This window comes from Ictidomys tridecemlineatus, chromosome 5 (assembly GCF_052094955.1).
Source record: "Ictidomys tridecemlineatus isolate mIctTri1 chromosome 5, mIctTri1.hap1, whole genome shotgun sequence".
NCBI lineage: Eukaryota > Metazoa > Chordata > Mammalia > Rodentia > Sciuridae > Ictidomys > Ictidomys tridecemlineatus.
In genome coordinates this window covers 101,778,023-101,796,169 of record NC_135481.1, presented here as the reverse complement: position 1 = coordinate 101,796,169, position 18,147 = coordinate 101,778,023, and the positions used below count along the sequence as shown (strand labels likewise).

The following is an 18,147-nucleotide window of genomic DNA, read 5'->3' as shown; positions in this document are numbered from 1 at the left end:
AAGGTCTTGCTAAATTACCTCAAACTTACGATCCAGCCTCAAACTTACAATCCTCCTCCCTCAGCCTCCAAAGTAGCTGTGATTACAGGTATGCACCACTGTGCCAGGCAGGAAAGGTAGAGTTCTGAATGGCTCTCTCAAATCTGCGTCCTTTGATCCTCTCAGATCATTTCCTTAACATCCTTTGGTCCTCAGCTTCACTCCTTCGTGTTCCATGTGTTCATATGACTAACTCCAGGCTATGACTTTGAATTCTTCCATTCTGCCTTTCAGTCACAGAATGTACCCTCAAAATACCAATGTGCCTTCATTTCAAATCAACCCAGAGGCAATGATAGCTCCTGAATTTCTAAATCAGAAGAGTTTAAGATCACAGGTATACTTAAAATGGCATTTCAGGAGACTTATTTCAAAACTTCAATTTGCAAGATTAAGATACGTTCTTATCTACATTGTATGTTATAGAAACAACACTTTCTAAAAGTACGTTTATTCACACTTTTCATGCTTTGTTCCCTTATTTGGTTTCCTGCTAGTTTTTGTTGATCCTGTTCTTTAAGATGGTTGATGTCCTTGTCAGTTTGCTGTGCCTGACCAAATCAGCTCAAACTGGGTGAATTAAAACAAACATATTTATTTTCTCATAGTTCTGGAGGCCAGAAGTTGGCGACTGGATAAAATTACTTTAAAGTTCATAATGGAGATGAGCAGGAATGATTGCAAAGCTACAGCCCAGACATCAGCAGGCTACTTTCTCCCTGGAGGCCCTAAAGAGAATTCCTTTCTGGGCTCTTCTAGCTTCTGGTGGCTGCCAAAGTTCTTGGATTTGTTTCTGTTTCACTCCAATACGAGCCTTGGTCTTCACGTCACCATCTCCTGTGTGTGTGTGTGTGTGTGTGTGTGTGTGTGTGTGTGTGTTGGAGGGAGGATTCTCCTTCGGATTCACTCTCCTAACATGGTATTCAGGGCTCACCAAGAAAACCCAGGGCTCTCCTTAAGATCTTTAACCACATTTGCAAAGACAGTTTTTTCTAAATAGGTGAAATTTACAGATTCCAAGGAGTACCTTTGGGGAACAAGTTTCCAACCTACTACAGGTGGGCTAATGAACCCTTCCAGACAGACATGATGACATCCCCCAGCTAGCTACCCTTTCTGGTTTCCTGAATGTTGAAAGGTTGATTTCCATGGGAATTTTGATGTAAAGGAGCTGCTGACCTAAACCCATTCATCCCAGTCTTTGAAATACTCTGTTATTCCATGATGGATTTTTATATGAAGCCTACCACTTTTGGAACTAGTCTCGATTTTGGGTTAAGTATTATCATACTTTCATAAGAACACTGCACAATGATGTGACATATGGATCTAATCAATATTATGCCAAGCCTAAGATCATCAATTCCCAGCGATGACATTAAGATGAAATCAATATTGTAGGCCAGAAAATGTGCAACACAACTAGAAGTGACAACAACTAGAAGGCTGTTAAAATGAAAAACCATGAACTTTGTGGTGAGATCCTATACATAGGGTAAATATGAAGACGAATGTTGACATGTCAGTTGTGGATAGTAATCAAATATCACTATGGTTACTGTTTTTAATCACTTCACTAAAAGTTGTGGCATTGGTCTAACCAGTGGATAGTTATCCCATTTATTTATTCAATACTTAATTACACTAGATATGTCACATTTTCCATTGTTTAGTTGAAGCGACTTTAGCTAATATTAAGTAAGATAGGATTGCATTTGTTAGACATATTCTAAGTTATAGTTGGTTAACTGCTGAGTGGACAAGGAGAATTCATTAGAGAGCCAACATTTTCCAGAGTGCAGAGCCCAATGGGCCAATCCTAAAGCTATGAACTCTGGAATTGCAAGTTACCACACTTTTAGTAAGGGAATGGAAAAGTACAACTTAGTTTCTGCACTTGGTCTTTGAAGAAAGTCATAATGTATGCTAGCACAAAACTTCTAAATAAAAAGCAAACAATTGCAGCCTGGCTGTTTGGAACATCTGGATGCTTGCTGTACGTAGCAGCTAAGAGGATTAGCTGAAACTTTGTACTTTTTAATCTGATCATTGTTGAGTCAAAGTACTGATTCATGTTGGAGGGCTGTGAGGGCTATTTCAAGTTTATTAAGAAGCTCCATCTTTCCTCTCACCTGTGCAGTCAAGCCCCGTTATTGATAAGCCCTATCCATACACATCCACACATACATCTCTATGCTTAGAACTGAGAGACCTGTGCACTCAGCAAAGAAAGCTCTCATTAATTTTGCTGAAGATTTAAGCCATGTTTGAGCATGGAAGAACATTTCTGAAGGGTTAATACAATTAAAAAAAAAGATATTTGATAAAGCCAGCAACATCAAAAAATATTTCAAATTATAGACCCTAGTAACTTATCTAGGTTGAGTTTGGACATTTATTCTCATACACATTCCTGGTATTTCTGTTTGTAAGACATAATTAAATGCATTTATTTGCTGTATTATTATATTTCAAAATCAGTTTTGTTCATTTTATTTTAATTTTTAAATGGGACTACTAGGAAAGAGAGGACAGTGCTGAGCTAGACAGTAGACTAGGTGAATGGATGTGTTAATGAGAGTTTCAGATCCATGAAACAAGATGGGACTCCAGGAACCGGGGAATCCTGGTCTGACAGTAAAAGCCGAGATGGTAGACAGAAACAAGTGGTTGAAATGTTAAGTCCCAGGGCTCCAAGAGGAATCATCCGCAAAACAGTCAATGTTCCTCCTTAAGAGGAAAGTACTGGTGAGAACTATCAGGTCCTCCAATATGAAGTAAAGCTGGTCATTTCACACACTATTTCACAATGTTGTATGGTAATTGTCAATTTTTACACAAGACAAAAATTTTTTTTTTCTATAGCAACAAGGAGAACTAACTATTTTCAGAACATTTTGGAAGGCAGTGCCAGTTGACGGGGCAGAGAACTGAGAAGGGCATTCAAGGGGAAGATAGTAGTAACTCATGTTTCAGTCACCTTTTTTTTTTTTTTTTTTTGCCACTGTGACTTAAAGACCTGATCAGAAAATTGTAGAAGAGGAAGAGTTTATTTAAGGGCTCATGGTTTCAGAGGTCTTAATCCATAGAAGCCTGGCTTTATTCCTCAGGGCGCAAGGTGAGGCAGGACATCACAGAAGAGTGTCGCAGAGGGAAGCAGCTCACATGACCATCAGGAAGCAACTCACATGACCATCAGGAAGCAGAGAGACTACACTTGCCAGATAGAAATATACCCGAAAAGCCATGTCCCCAATGCCCCACCTCCCCCAGCCACATCCCACCTGCCTCTAGCCACACCTGTCCTGTCTCCAGTTATTACTCAGATGATCCCTTCGGAGATTAATTCACAGATTAGGTTTTGGCTAGAGCCTAGTCATTTCTCCTCCAAACCTTCTTGCATTGATTGTCTCATATGTGAGCTTTTGAAGGACACCTCATATCAAAACCATAACAAGCCACCAGTGGTAGAAAGATTTCCTGCCCAGCGGCTCTATCAGATCAGGGAAAGACAGCAATCATGACATTGCAGAAATTCTTCAAGATCCTCACTTGGGAAATGTTTGGACACTTTTATGATCTTGTTCTTTTCTAGTCATTTTCCTCCCGACCATACCTCAGAGGACAATAGCCACATGTAAAACTTGAAGTTTTAAACTTTATTTGCTTTTGAGTTATGTGTACACAAAATACCTCTGGGAGATGTGAAAAATACATTTTCTTTCAGGTTTCCTGTGAGTTATGGAACTCACAAGACAGCTGAACAGAGCCCCCTAAAATTTTCTCTTCCACCAACAAGGTTAAGCCATATCAAGCCTAGGAAGTTAGAGCCATGACAGCTAATTTTTCAAGGGACGCTTCTCTATAACTAGGATTTCCCTCCTTTAAGTATAAAAATACTTAGCTCCCCCTATTGCTCTGGGGGAAAAAAGGTCTCATGTATTAACTGGCAACAGACATATCATACTGTAAAATAATATACATAATGTATGAAAATATTAAATTCACAAACATTATGACATTCATAAATGCCAAAAAAAAGAGCAAAGTATTTTGGAAAGAACACTGACTTGAGAATCAAGAGACTATGAGAACTGGCCTCATTTCTGCTACTAGTTAGCTGGATGATCTTAGAAATCCTAAAATTTTACTGGGCCTCCGATTTCTCATTTGTAGATAGGGAGTCTAAGTTTTGAAAATAAAAAAACTTTGATAATCATAATAAACTATAAATATATTGGACATAAATAAACAGGTTTTATGAATGATTTTTATTTTCATGTGTTTGCTATTTTTTTACTTTAATGAGAAAAAAGCAAAATGTAAAAAATACTATGAAATTATGAGACACACACACACACACACACACAAATACAATCATAGTATGGATGAAGCTATTTCTCAGTTATCCATCAGAGCTAGGGTCCCAAGTCTTAAATATACCAAAAGTATTATGTATTACGTGACACTGCCTGGACATCTGCCATCTAATTATCAACCAAGCTGTCTTGTCTCTCAGCTTACCAGGACATCTGGATTGTAAATGTCATGACATTTCAGTCATTCAGCATTCCAGAACTGACACACCCTATATCCTGCCTTGGTCCCTAAATTAAAAACCTGAAATTTTAAACAGGATTCCAGAGCATACACAGAATAATAACCGCTTTTACCAATCGCAGAAAAGAGCAATTTAATAAGTTGCAAAGGAATACTGGTGTTTGGGGTGGGTTGGCAAAGAAATGAGAAATAAAATCCTTCTGCTCAGAAATTCACTAGGTTGGAAGAGAAGCAGACCTGATTTGGTCAAAACAATCTTTTACCATCTTTAGTGGAAGAGATTTGATGACAGATTTGGTACCTTCAGTGACTTCAAGTCAATGAATATTAAATAAATGATCCAGAAAATGTTGCAGGGCATGCCTCTACTGAGGCTAGCTAGAGACATGGTTATAATTTTAATTAATTGTATCAGCACTGGGACCAGCAACTGGCACGTTATCAGAGCAAGGAGGCAAAAGAATGTCCTTGGTTTATGTAATGGCAGGAAGATGTCTGTGTGGAAAATTGCACAGGGAATTAAGGACACAAGTATGAGGATAATTTGTTTTCTCTCATTTTTTTCTACCCTTCTTACATATTGCAATAAAAAAATAACACATAGTATTATTATGTCTTCTCTTATTGATTTTTCTTCTTCGTTATTAATTGCATCAGAAAATAAAAAACTGTTACCAAAACCAAACAAAAAAACAACCAAGCAAATTTGGGCTTCATGTAATATGTGGCCAGTTCGTTGTGTCAAGAGAGAAATCTGTGAATTCAGCAGTTTCCTATGATTTGAGAAGCTGCTTTCTTCATACCTCAGCTCATGTTGAGTGATAAAGAATTTTTACAATTCTGCAAGGAAATGGACCAACTTCATTATCACTTATTGCAAAGGTTTGAGCTGCACATTTTCTCTTCTTTGCCTGAAGGAAAAATGATACCCCTGATAATCAAAGAACATTATTAAAACCAGTTTCCCAAAGAGTCTAATGATAACTAAATTCTTCCTCCTTAAGAAAACCAAATTGTGAATCTGGTTATGCATATTACATTTGACAGAGTAAGGATTTTGTATTGCTGCCTGTTAAATGGCAGGGGGATTTTATTTTTTGTTGGGAAACTCTCAGGATTAGTAGGAGGCTGGTATTTAAAAACAGGATAATTTTAAAATTTATTATCACGGCTTTTATGAATATGGGTCTGTCATTTCTATCTTCCCTTCCACCCCCACCTCCAATTTTTGCTGCTGCTGTTGCCTGAAGAGACAGACATCTGGATTTAATTATTCATTCCTTACATACTGTGCCATTTGGTCACAGTAGTAGATTCATGGGAAAGAATTCATTTTATCCAAGGTCAGGACCCTTAAATGCAACGCTTATTTAACAGCTTATCCTGCTGAGATTAATAATAGTATCAAAATATGAATTTGAGCATTTTCTTTTGAGCCCTTAAAGGGTCATTGCCCTCTTTACCCTTTCCGTCAATCCATACCACAATAGTATATGGAGTGATTGATTTAGCATATGTAAATTCAAATCCTACCTCCAGTGCAGCTGTGTGAATTGAGAACAGCTTCTTAAATTTTTCATTCCTGAGTTTTCTCACATATAAGGTAAGACAAGAGAAACTTATTCCTAGGTTTGTTGTGGGAATTAAGCGAATTAATAAATGTAAAAGTATATTAAAGAGTCCCAGGCTCACAAATGCTTAACACAGGAGGCTATTTTTGTGGTATCACTATGCATGAGAATTCACAAAAGACCCAGTTTTAAATCCAGGCAAGCTTTGTGATCCATTATGTTAGATGATTAAAATTCCCACACAGTCCCTTAATTTATCCTTTAATAAAATAATTTGCAAATTAAATTTCCTCCTGACTAACAGATAAGACTAGCCTTATGTATAAGCAGATGAGCTACAGGCCTAAGCATTCAAAGTCTCCCAGATGGGACCACTGGCAAGAAGTGTCCTTTTCTCACCTTTCCATCCTCACACCCTCTCCTCACTCACATATACAAAAAAAAAAAAAAAAAAAAAGAAAACCTTTTTTTTTTCTCTTAAAATAACTAAGCTACTAGACTGAACTTAGGATAAATATTAAGAGCTAAATACTATAATGACCTTAACTTGAGTCAAATCTAACAAGATATGGGCTGCCCAGGACGGGTGTATAGATAGATCCATTCCAGTAAAAACAGAGGCTGAGGCAGATGAACACTACACAGTGTCTTTGTAGTGTGAGTCAAAGCACCCCCATTTATCAGGACACTACGTACTAAAGTCAGAAATATGAGATGAAGGTGGAAAACAGGCATGTAAATGGAAGAGGAGTGACACATTCGTTAACTTAGAGTTAAACCTACAGGTGTTACTGATGGAGGGTGAGGAAGGGAGGGATAAAGGGATTATACTCAACTAAAGCCAAAATCTTGGAAATACCCTAGAAAACCACAAAAGTGGACACCTTAGAAATACTGCTACAATGATGAATAAATAATAGAAAGGATTATGTAGGTAATTAAGGTGGTAAAAAAACAAAAACAAAAAAACAGCTGGGTGCAGAGGCGGACGCCTGTAAATCCCAGCAGCTCAGGATGTTGAAGCAAGAGGATCATGAGTTCAAAGCCAGCCTCATCAACTTAGTAAGGCCCTAAGCAACTCAGCTAGACCCCGTCTCTAAACAAAATATTTTTTTAAAAAGGGGGTGGATGTGGCTCAGTGGTTGATATCCAGAAACAAAAACAAAATAAAACATAGATAAAAGAAAGAAAAAACTCTAATTTTAAATAAGGAAGGGGAAAATAGGTCATTTGGGTAGAAACACTGGGTAGAAATATTTAATGAGTTCAGGTCTATTTTCTTAGTTAAGAATCGTATTTGTGTTTAAGTGGTAGTTTTCAATTCATGATCATTTTAAAGACCAGTAAGAACACATCATCTGAAAGGAATGAATGCTCAATTGGAAAATATAATGATCAGACCTTAATGTGATGTGTAGTTTAGAGAATGTTTTATTATTTACCATTTTGCATGATGGTCCTGTGATATCTTTTAAATAAAAAATCAGAGGAATGACTGAAATAAAAGTAAAATCACAGCTCCGAACAAAGGCCATTCTTTTAAACTTGAGCTCTGTCTGTTTAACAATTTATGAGGTGTCAGTTGGAGCTAATGGGCAATTCGGTGTTGTTGTAATTTGGGAAATTTCTGGAGAAGCAAACCAGGCAGAAGAGAAACAAGTGGCTGTGGCTTGCTCTGCTCATTTGATCTGCCCAGAGCAGTTGAGCTGAGAGCTCAGAAGACACCACCGTTTTCTCCACTCTGACCACAGAAACCACACACTGCTTTCCTGGAGCAGGAAGATTTTCATTCAGTGTATTTCTGAGTTGTAGATTTGTCCCAAGGGAACACCCACTCAGGATGATAGGGTAGGCCCTAAGATCAGGTTGCTAATACTCCCTGCCCTACTGAGACTCATCTCATAGTCAATCCTTTCTAGAGAGATGAGATATCTGCCTCAGGCCAAATAGTTAAATTACTGACCGGATTAAAGCTAATATTTTGGTCACTGAGGGATAATTTTTCACTTTATTAAAGAACTTGCAGTAAGTTCCCTTTAACTATTTTTTCCAATTAGGAACATTTGAAAAACTTGTTTATTGAATTCTAATTAATGAATACCTCATTTAGGACATTGAAGAGCACATTTTTGGAATCACATAGTTAAATTCTATAACTCATCTTTTGGTCATAAAATATCATTGGTGTCATAGAATACAGAGGCTAAAAGTTAATCTCTGCATAAATCTTCCTTAATTATTACAATAAACCTCTTTCCATAATTCACTTTATTGAGGAAAACAAAATGCCAGACCTGATTCTCCAATGTGTCTGGATAAGACGATTTATTTGAATCACCAGAGTAACCAACTCAGTTAATTCCCAAGTGTCCAGGGTGAACTGATTCTAATTGGTAGCTTTGATTAAGTGCTCTCCATCTTTTCCACATCATGGCACACACAGAATATGAGAGAGATGAAGGAGGCCTTCATGGTGGGAGGGGACACGTCTAGGGACTATGGTGACTTCAGGCCCCACTCAGCCAACCTAGGGTCTGAGAGGATTAATCTTCTGCAGCCTGGTACAGCCTACCAATGTACCAAAGGTACACACTGGGAAGCGATGGCCTAGAATTCTGGGGCTTTTTCAAGAACACATTCCCACCAGGCATGAGAGCACAAATCTGTAATTCCAGAGGTTCTGGAGGTTGAGGCAGGAGGATCACAAGTTCAAAGTCAGCCACAGCAATGGCAAGGCAATAAGCAACTCAGTGAGACCCAGTCTCTAAATAAAATACAAAATAAGGCTGGGGAGGTGGCTTTGTAGTTGAATGCCCTTGAGTTCAAAGGCTGGTACCAAACAAAAAACAACAACAAAAAAACAAACCACTATCCCTTTCAGTAGGAAAACCGGGAGCCATCCATTAGCACAGTTCATGATAGTCAAATCTGGTTTCTTGCCTTGATCCATTAAAAATATGTATGTGCGACCCTCAATTTGAGGCTTTTCTACTCAGGCCAGTACCTGCTGCCCTTTTTCTTTTGTGGAAACATGATGATGCTAAACACTTTCTCTACTAGTGTCCAAGCCTCAAAACTTGCCTCTGGGTAACATTGTTAGGCTTGGCCCATTTAGTCCTTTCAGAGCTTCAAATGAGGATTAGGTACTTAACATTCTCTCCACCAGCCTCTTCTTACAGTGTAGCCTGTTCTCACTGGAATCCCACCTGATTTCAGCCCCTGATATTTCCAAACAGAAACAGGAGCAAAAATGAAATTCCCAGTACAGAGCCCATCACTCTGTCTACTGCCTGGCAAAAGCTAGGGAAGAAGCAGGTGCCTTAAGCCATCATGATTTTGACCTTGAAAAGAACTGTGTAGTAAGTGTGCCTCCTTTAATTCCTTCATTTGAGAGGTACATTGCTAGAAATTTAGACAAGTGAAAAGGAATTCAACCAACATCTGTGCAGAGATTGCTATAGTCCCCACATGTCTAGCTTTCCTTCTTTCTTTTAGAAATTAGAAATAGAAAACCCTGGGCTGAGGTTGTGGCTCAGTGGTAAAATAAAGCGCTTGCCTAGCATGTGTGAGGCACTGGATTCAATCCCCAGCACCTCCTTAAGAAACTAAATAAATAAAATAGAAGTATTGTGTCCATCTACAACTAAACATATATTATATATAAAACAAAAGATATAGAATACTCTAACTGATTCTTGGTACTGGGGCTCAAACCTCAGAACTTGAACATGCCGGGCCAGCACTCTACCATGGAGGACTACCCCACACTAACCTAACTGGTTTAAAGCAAGGTATGTGACTATCTAGCCAGTGATTATGTTTTCTTTCATCTTGCTTTGTTGATAGCTAGACAGGACAAATATAAGTAACATGGTGAATGCTACTTCAAGGACTTACTCTCATGCTTGGTGAGGTGTGTTCTTTCTTTCCTCTTTCCCCGACTAGAAAGTAGGAAAGACTTGAATCCAGATATGGAAACCACAAGATGGAAGTGGTAGAACATCCCCATCATCCCTAGACCACTCTAAGATGGACACATTGGCATATGATAAGTAAGCAAATTAACAAATAGTCACTGTATTAGCGGCTTTGCACTGGTGGTGGGTTTGGGGTCCTTTGTTTTAGAGCTTGAGCCTTACCAGAAAAGCACTCAGCAAAATTCAGCTATATTTTTAGATGATGGCACAAGTATCACCATTAACAGCCCTGGGTATTTTATCAGAGTGACAAACATTTAGATGTGACCATCAAGGGACTATGCTGTACTCCAATGCAGGAATCATCACTATCCCTAGCATTTGGTACACAGTAGGTGCTCAACCAAAACTCTAAATAATCAACGCCACAATTTGGCACCTAGAGTTACAAATACCACACCCCTTCCCTTTTCTCATTGTGTCATCTACTTTTCCTGTCAATGCAGTGTTAATTTCTCAGGAGACAAATGAGGAACTTACTTCCCCAGTGTGAGATTAATTATTCCATGCCACTGCTAACTCCCGACCATATCAGTCTATGACAGTGTGCAAAGATAAATGGTGAGGCAGCCATTTGAAAGGAAATCATTATGGCGCCTCTGTGCTCCGTGTTATCACATTCATATCAGCATGGGAGATAACTTTGAAACTGCTTGTACTGCACTGAGAACCAGTGTTCCGGCTGGGGCCTGCAAAGATGAAAAAGTCTCCTTTTGCCTTCAAAGCCTTGCTGTCACAGTGTGCCTTTCAAAGGCACCCACTGCCTGTGATAAGGACTACCCTGCAAGTGGTGGGTGCCAATGACCTTCTCTTCAGGAGGGAAAGCAATGGGAAGGAAAGAGAGTTGTCTCCTGGCAGGAGCGAGATTTGGAAAGGTGCACCCATAGCTGGCCTTGTCAACTGGGACTTTCAGCCTGATCCATGCTGAAAATGTTGGAGCCACCTATTCCTTGTTCACCACAGATTCTCCCTAGGTTGGAAGAAGGACTCAGAGGCTCTTGAGGCCATCAACGAATGGGTCTACGCTTCAAACATGCAAAGGTTCCACTTTGCTTGAAAAGCCAGTTTATCCTATGGAGTCATTTTTGCTTTTAATTTTTCTAAGAAATGCCTACTCAGTTACCACACTGCGGGAATATTCTAGCTCTAAAGCACAGGTTGGGTTGTATAGGGCTTCAAAGGTACATTCCTACCTGGCTTCAGGGAGAAGGTGCCTCTCAACAGAGGGCAGCAATTTGAGAGGAAATAGTCTACTTTTCCTGCAAAGGGGAGTCTTGCATGGTTCCCGTTTCTGATTTTCACGCATGTAAAATAAATTGTGTCCCCCACTGTGGGCTCTGGGAATGTGACAGAAGGATCTAGCCTCAAATTGTAGGTGATCAGGGTTGCAAATAGGTCTGTTTCGCCTCTCTCTCCTTGTCAATGATCTCACAAATGATTATTTGAGAGTCTTAACTGCTGTACTATGTAAAACTCCAGTAACCTGACATCTCCTTTAAGCTCTAGCAATTTCCCTCCAGCCAAGAAAAAAACAGTACCATATTTGCACAAGGGGGGTTCTTTTTTTTTTCATGGACATAAGAGAGCAAGAAGAAAATAGGGGTCATCCACAGCAGATGAAGTAAAGCAAAAAGAAAGAGAAATGAGACATCAGGCAATGCACTTTCTTAGTTTCAAAGGTTATGCTAGCCAATGTTTTTCTTACATCTAATCACCAATGGGCATACATGGGGCTGCAACCTGAAACAAATGAGCCATTTGGGCTGTGATCTTCCACATTTATATCATTCGAGGCCTGACAAGCAAGGTCTCCTGCTACCCTGCGGCTACAGTAACTGTCCCTCCATCTTTGCTGAAAAGTTGAAGTGACCCCCAAGTCATAACATATCACCGCATAGATCTTGGGAGGAGAATGTATTTATCTTAAAAAGTAATATCTTCTGGAACCATGGCTTGATTAATCAGCACAAAATTCTATGTATCAAATACTCATATTTCCTCTAAAACTAGCTACTCATGTTGTTGGTCTAATCAAAATGCAATTTGCCAATTGAAGATTTAAATAAGTAGACTTTGCAATTGTTACTCAACTCTCAGTAAGGTGTCAAATGCAAAAAATAAAAATAAAAAGATTATTAGAAATGTTTTAGGGAGCAAATATCCAGGAATGTTATAATAGCAATATGAAGTTTTCTGAGTTGTCTTCAGTCCTATGTGTGTACATGGCCAAATAACAATATCAATGGCAAATACAATACCAATAGCATTTATTGAACATTGACAATTTGGCAGACAACCACTCTAGGCACTTTGAGTAAATTACTTTTTGTTTTTCCAACAGTGTGAAAGGAAACACAATGTAGCTTTCCAAAGCAGTGTGCCTTCTGCTTGATGTTAAAATTGCAAATAGGTCTGCTTGGCTCTCTCCCCTTGTCAATTATCTCACACATGATTATTTGAGAGTCACAAATGCTGTACCAAGTAAAACTCCAGTGAACACAACAATTGAGTTTATTTTATTTCAAAAGTCTTTGGAGTTTTTTAACAAGGGATTAAACAATAGGAATTTATGACTCTGGATGTTCAACATATTTTGTAACAATCTTGCTTTCCTAATCTACAAATTGGGGAGACAATAGTACCAAGTGTGGAAAGCTGTCAGCTTTATGCATGGTGCCTGGTAAGCTCTCTGCTAGAAAAGTCATAGTCAAACCCAGTAAATGATGCAGGTTAAGCAGTGGTGAAACTCTTCAGTAATACTGAGCAATTGTCTTTTATAAGCCAACTAAAATAGCAACTCTGTGTGCTTCAGATTCAACAAATTATTCCTTTGGATGGTCTAATAATGCTGAGGTCAGTGCACAAGCATTGAGCATTTAAATTTTTTTTCTGCTAGTCAAATATTAATGGTAACAGAATGAAGTTAGATGGAAGTAGTTCCACCTATATCCTTAGCCAGACAGACCATGTCAGTTTTATGATAGAGAAGCAGTGCTGATACTGAGGGGGTTACCACCTGTGAGCAGAAACTGCATCAAAGAGAATCACTTTTAAAGCAAGGTTCTGGCAGTGTCTGCCCCCAAATCCTTGTGAGAGCAGAGTATCAAATACTGAATTTTCATTAAAATTTGCTTTTAAAAATGGACAACTTAGAAAACAAGAAAGATGAAACATTAGTCGAAGGCTCTGGTTTCTGAGCTTAAGTGCAAAATAAAAATAAAAAGACAGAGGTATTGGCAAAATTACTTCAGGAATCTTTTCCTTAAAAAAAAAAAGATAGTAGGAATTTGCTCCAAAACATTTCAGAAATCCACTTTTGTAAGCTCTCTGGGACTCAGGTGTGTCACCACGGGAAACATCTGACAGCTTCTTTAAGTGCCTACAGGTAGAAATGTGAATCCGATTAGTGTCTTGCCTTGGAACAATTCTCCTCTGGGCTCTACCATGTGCAGAAAGTGCACCCAGATGTTAGCAAGCAATTGCACTGTCATTCTTCCCCTTCCAGAACCTCTGTCAATAAAAAAAAACACGATTGTGGAGTTATGACTTTATAAATATGCTGCGAACAAGATGCAGTACCAAAACCCTTGTATTGTTTATTCATAAGGTATGCCAGATCATTATCGAGAACAGGAGGCTGCTGACACTGCGTATTTCAACATTCCTCCGAGACATCATAAAACATGTCACTTTTCCTCTAACCTCTTTGAATGGAACAAGGAAGTCAATAGGGGTATCAGTGTATAGGGTTATTGCTGAACACGACCTAGCTCAGCACAAACTCCACTTTGGTGACTCTGCCCAGAGTCCCTCACTAGCTAGAGGAAAGTTAGGATCCAGGTCTCCCTACTCCCAATCCTGTAGACCTTCTATAAAGACATGCTCCCACCGAACAGCCAATAGGAGACAGAGCTAAGGCAGGAAAAGACACAGGGGTATGCTCCACTGAGAGTCAGAGGTAAGGAATACCGATCATAGGTTTCTTCAAAAAACTCCAGGCTCAGTGTGTTCAAAAACCTCACTTCTATTCTGAAACAAAGAGAGCTCCAACGATTCATTTTCTCTGAAAGAAGCCCATTTGTCTCTTGTGCCTTCTCCTGTTTTGCAAAATGGAAATTGTCAAATGTGTCCATCTGAAATCCCCTGATGGATCTGAAATTTCTTGCCCCACATCTGATGCTCACCTGTTTTTCAAGACTCAATTAGTTTTGCTAAGAAACAGTCCTGCTTGGATTTAAAACCAAGGTTGATGTTTCCTTTTTGATCTCCCAAATCGTTCTGCAGATTCTGAACCTGTCATTTGCCAGTTGATTCTTGAGGATTTGACAATAGGTACAAATAATCAGGCTTCCCCCCTCCATACCAAGCCCTCTATTCTCTTCACTTTTCTATGCATGCATCACAAATTAATCCTACCTCTTTACTTCCTGATTTGGTCACCCCAAAGCTGTGCTTAAATTCCTCTCCCCTTAAATCTTTTAGATCTTTCCAGTCTTTACTGTATCCTCAAATTCAGTACTGAATTTAAGCCTGTGTGATATGAGGCCACAAGGTTTGTACATGTATGAGATCCTATTACTAGATTCTCAGTTCCTCCAATTGACGTACAAGTCCCTCAAGGACACAGCTAGGGCAATGTTTTGCAGCGACCATAGAGCTTTACTCAAGTATCCTGCTCCACGTAGCTGACCTCTGTCATACAGTCAGAGCTTGAAAATAAATACTGGTTGTTTCTTCTGTTTTTCAGAGTACTAATGAAGTCACAGCTTAGACATTTTACATGTTTCCCACAGCATAAAGTGTAGTGGGATTTATATATTTCTGAGTTAATGAGTATCATTGGATGGCTCATCTATATGCTCCTCCTCCCCCCCCCTCTTGTGACAACCAAAAATGTTTCTAGACAAGGCCATATGTCCCCTTGGCGGGAGGGGAGGAAATCATCCTTGATTGAGAACCACTGAATATATTATACTCGCAGCCATAATAGAGGTACTATTAGAAAGTGTGTATTTTAACTTTTTGTTGTCTTTGTGGCTTAGAGACACAGGATACTCTTGAAAGTGTAGTGGGAAAACTGGGTTTAAGCTCATTCTAACCCATGAGCTGATCAAGGCCATCTTTTTTTTTTTTTTTTTTTTTGTACTAGAGAGTAGTCCCAGTGCTTAACCACTGAGCCACATCTCTAGTCCTTTTTTATATATTTTTTAAAAAAATGTTGACACACGGTCTCACTGAGTTGCTCAGGACCTTGCCCAATTGCTGAGGCAGGCTTTGAACTTGCAATTCTCTTGCCTCATGCTCCCGAGCTGCTGGGATAATAGGTGTGCACAGCTATATCTGGCTAAAGCCATCTTTTTGGCAGACATTATTATTAACTTATCCCTGAAGTTAGAGCAAGTACAGGTGACAGGCACACCCTGTGTATGCCTGAGCAAGCTCAGTAATGTCTGCAAAGGGGTACATGAAAAAAATATTCTTCCTTTGAACTCTTGAGTACAGCAATAATATAACAAAGAAAAAAAATGTTTGCTCTTTTGCTGGGCCTAGAAAACCTAGGTTGGGGTAAACCTCATAGAAATTTTAATGTGGAGCCAAAAGTAAAGAAAAGCAAGTTAGTCTATTAAAAGTCCATTTAGAAGGCATGGCCTGCATGTTCACTGAATTCCTGAACTAGGACCCAACAGGAAGGTGCACTGCTCATCTGTCAGATCCACTGATTGCTGTCTGCAAGCATAGGAGCTCCTGAGAGGGCAAGAGAGAGCTTGGCTCTCTATTTCAGAGGTTCACCAATGCCAGTGAGAAGATGAAAACAAGTAAACACTTCCTGAAAAGGTAACAATTAATTCTAAAGATGGCAATTTATCACACAGCTGCGAAGGGACACGGGAGACCCTGGGGTGTACTTTTAGGTGGCAATTCATTGCTAGGTCTGAAATTCCATTTGTCTCTTTTAAACACACTTGCACAAAGAGTGAGAAGGGAGACTTGGCAAGGGAGAAAACAAAGGGAAGGAAGAATAAAAACCCTGCTCCGGTTATTAATGGGGTGGACTCGAAATTCATGAATCTTAACATTCTGCTCTTGGCAAGAGCAATTGATCATGTAAGATGCTATGATGTACCTGACAATTAGGGGAAATGTTAGATGAGGTGGGTGCTGGACATGTGTTCTAAGGTCAAGCAAATGGGCCATGGGCAAGTCCCAGAGGGAATAGAATATAAAGAGGGAAACATTTGCTTTGTGTGTACTGAACCCCCATTTTAGTCTCTGTCCTCATTTCCATGTTTCTTCAATCAGGCTCTCAGAGCTTCCAGTTATGGAAATGAAGATCTGTATCTACCTATTTCAATAGGATATTTTCAAATAATACCTCAAGGCTGGTATATTGACATTTCTCTCCAGCGAGTGCTCTTATACTCCCAGTCACTTAGACTCTTGCGGTTCCTCCTAGTGATGTACAGAGGTGGGTAGCATAGATATACATACACACAGCTAACTCTGAATAAAACCCATTCGACACCATGATCTGCAGAGACAAGCATGTATATTCCATAATTTCAAAACTTAAAGAGAAAAAAACTGTATGAACTGATGATCTCTTATATTTCAGGTATTTTGCTACATTTAGTGCCTGCAAGAATGTATCCATCCAGCCTTACAGACAATACATTGTTCTTTGATTCAACATATGTGTTGTATGCCTACTAAGTGGCAGGCACTAATCTAAGCATCTGTTCAAATAAAGCCAAAAGTCTATCAGGAGACAGAGATGCAAAAAGACAATTACAACTCTGAAGAATTAATAGAAAGATAATAATAAGCTTCATTTGGGCTAACTGAACTTCAGGTAAGACAGCCCAGCTCAGGTTAAAACTCAGCTAAGCTTTCTAGGCAGAGTGTGAACTAAATGGGAGATGAAGAAAGAGAGACTGGAGAGGGGACTCTCAGCAGAGGCGTCAGCGTGTTTATCTGTTTGTACCAGCATACCTGAACAACGATCATTCTGGAAGATAAAGGCAAGTCAGCATGGCTAGAGCCTTACACGGGGAAGGGTAGGAATATGAGTCAGGCCAGATGGTGAAAAATATGCCATTCTAAGGAGATTAGACTTTGTCCTAAAGTCAGTGAGATTCTTTGGAATTTTTAAGCTACAAATGGATTAATCAGGTATGAACTGCAAAAAAAAAAAAAAATTATTCTGATTGCTTTATGAAAACTATGGAAGAAAGTAAATTTGGAGTCCAGGGCACCATTTATGATACTACTAAAGCAAACAAGACTGTGACAGTGATAATGGGAAGAGGATTCGATTTGGACGCAATTAAATCATTAAAAAGAGACATCCAGATCACTCTCCCTGGAAGATGCATATGGATACCCACTTCACAGATGAGTCTGGGCAAGGCTAAGCAACAATGCAGAAGGTCAGGCAAGAACAAACCAGCAGAGATGTCACAAAACCTGTGTCATCTGGCTCCAAAGGCCATCTGATTCTCGCGCTGACTGGATCATTTTCTTCCTTCCTCTAGGGAGTTCCTAAATGTGTGCACTCCTAAGGGTGCAATGTGAGTGGAATCTGCTTCCTGGCAACAGGCTGCTGCGAGTGGGATAGACCCTCAGGGACTTCATGCTCCTGCCTCTTTCTTTAATCCAAGCAGTACTTCTAGGGTTGCTCTTTCACAATCTAATAATTCTCACAGTCAAGGAAATAATAGAGATATTGAGTTCACAATTTTCCCTCCCTTGATTTCATCCAATTACCTAAGTAATCCCTTGCTCTGCTTGTGGCCAGCCACTTTTACATGTGTATCTATAGCCTGTAATGTCATTTGCTCTGGGCTGTCACTGGGCCAAGGTCTACATATTTAGCTCCCTTAATCTGTCTTCGGTCCCTTCAATTCCCCTAATCATTCTTGTTGCTTCAGCCTGGCCTACCTCCAATTTGTCTACATCATGAAAAGATTCTATGGAAGCCAAAGATACAGTGCATTTTATTA

At 39.4% G+C, this 18,147-nt stretch overlaps 1 protein-coding gene and 1 long non-coding RNA gene across 44 annotated transcripts in view; one reads left to right on the top strand and one right to left on the bottom strand.

Annotated features, from left to right (window-relative positions):
* The window catches only part of LOC144377901 (uncharacterized), a 32,299-nt gene extending 28,056 nt beyond the window's left edge, over window positions 1-4,243 (top strand). Inside the window, exon 6 of the long non-coding RNA XR_013439172.1 lies at window positions 648-4,243. This is a non-coding gene — a long non-coding RNA (uncharacterized LOC144377901). The remainder of the gene's footprint in view (window positions 1-647) is intronic.
* Nrxn3 (neurexin 3) overlaps window positions 1-18,147 on the bottom strand; it is a 1,549,271-nt gene that overhangs the window by 98,078 nt on the left and 1,433,046 nt on the right. The gene's annotated exons all lie outside the window — the stretch shown is intronic.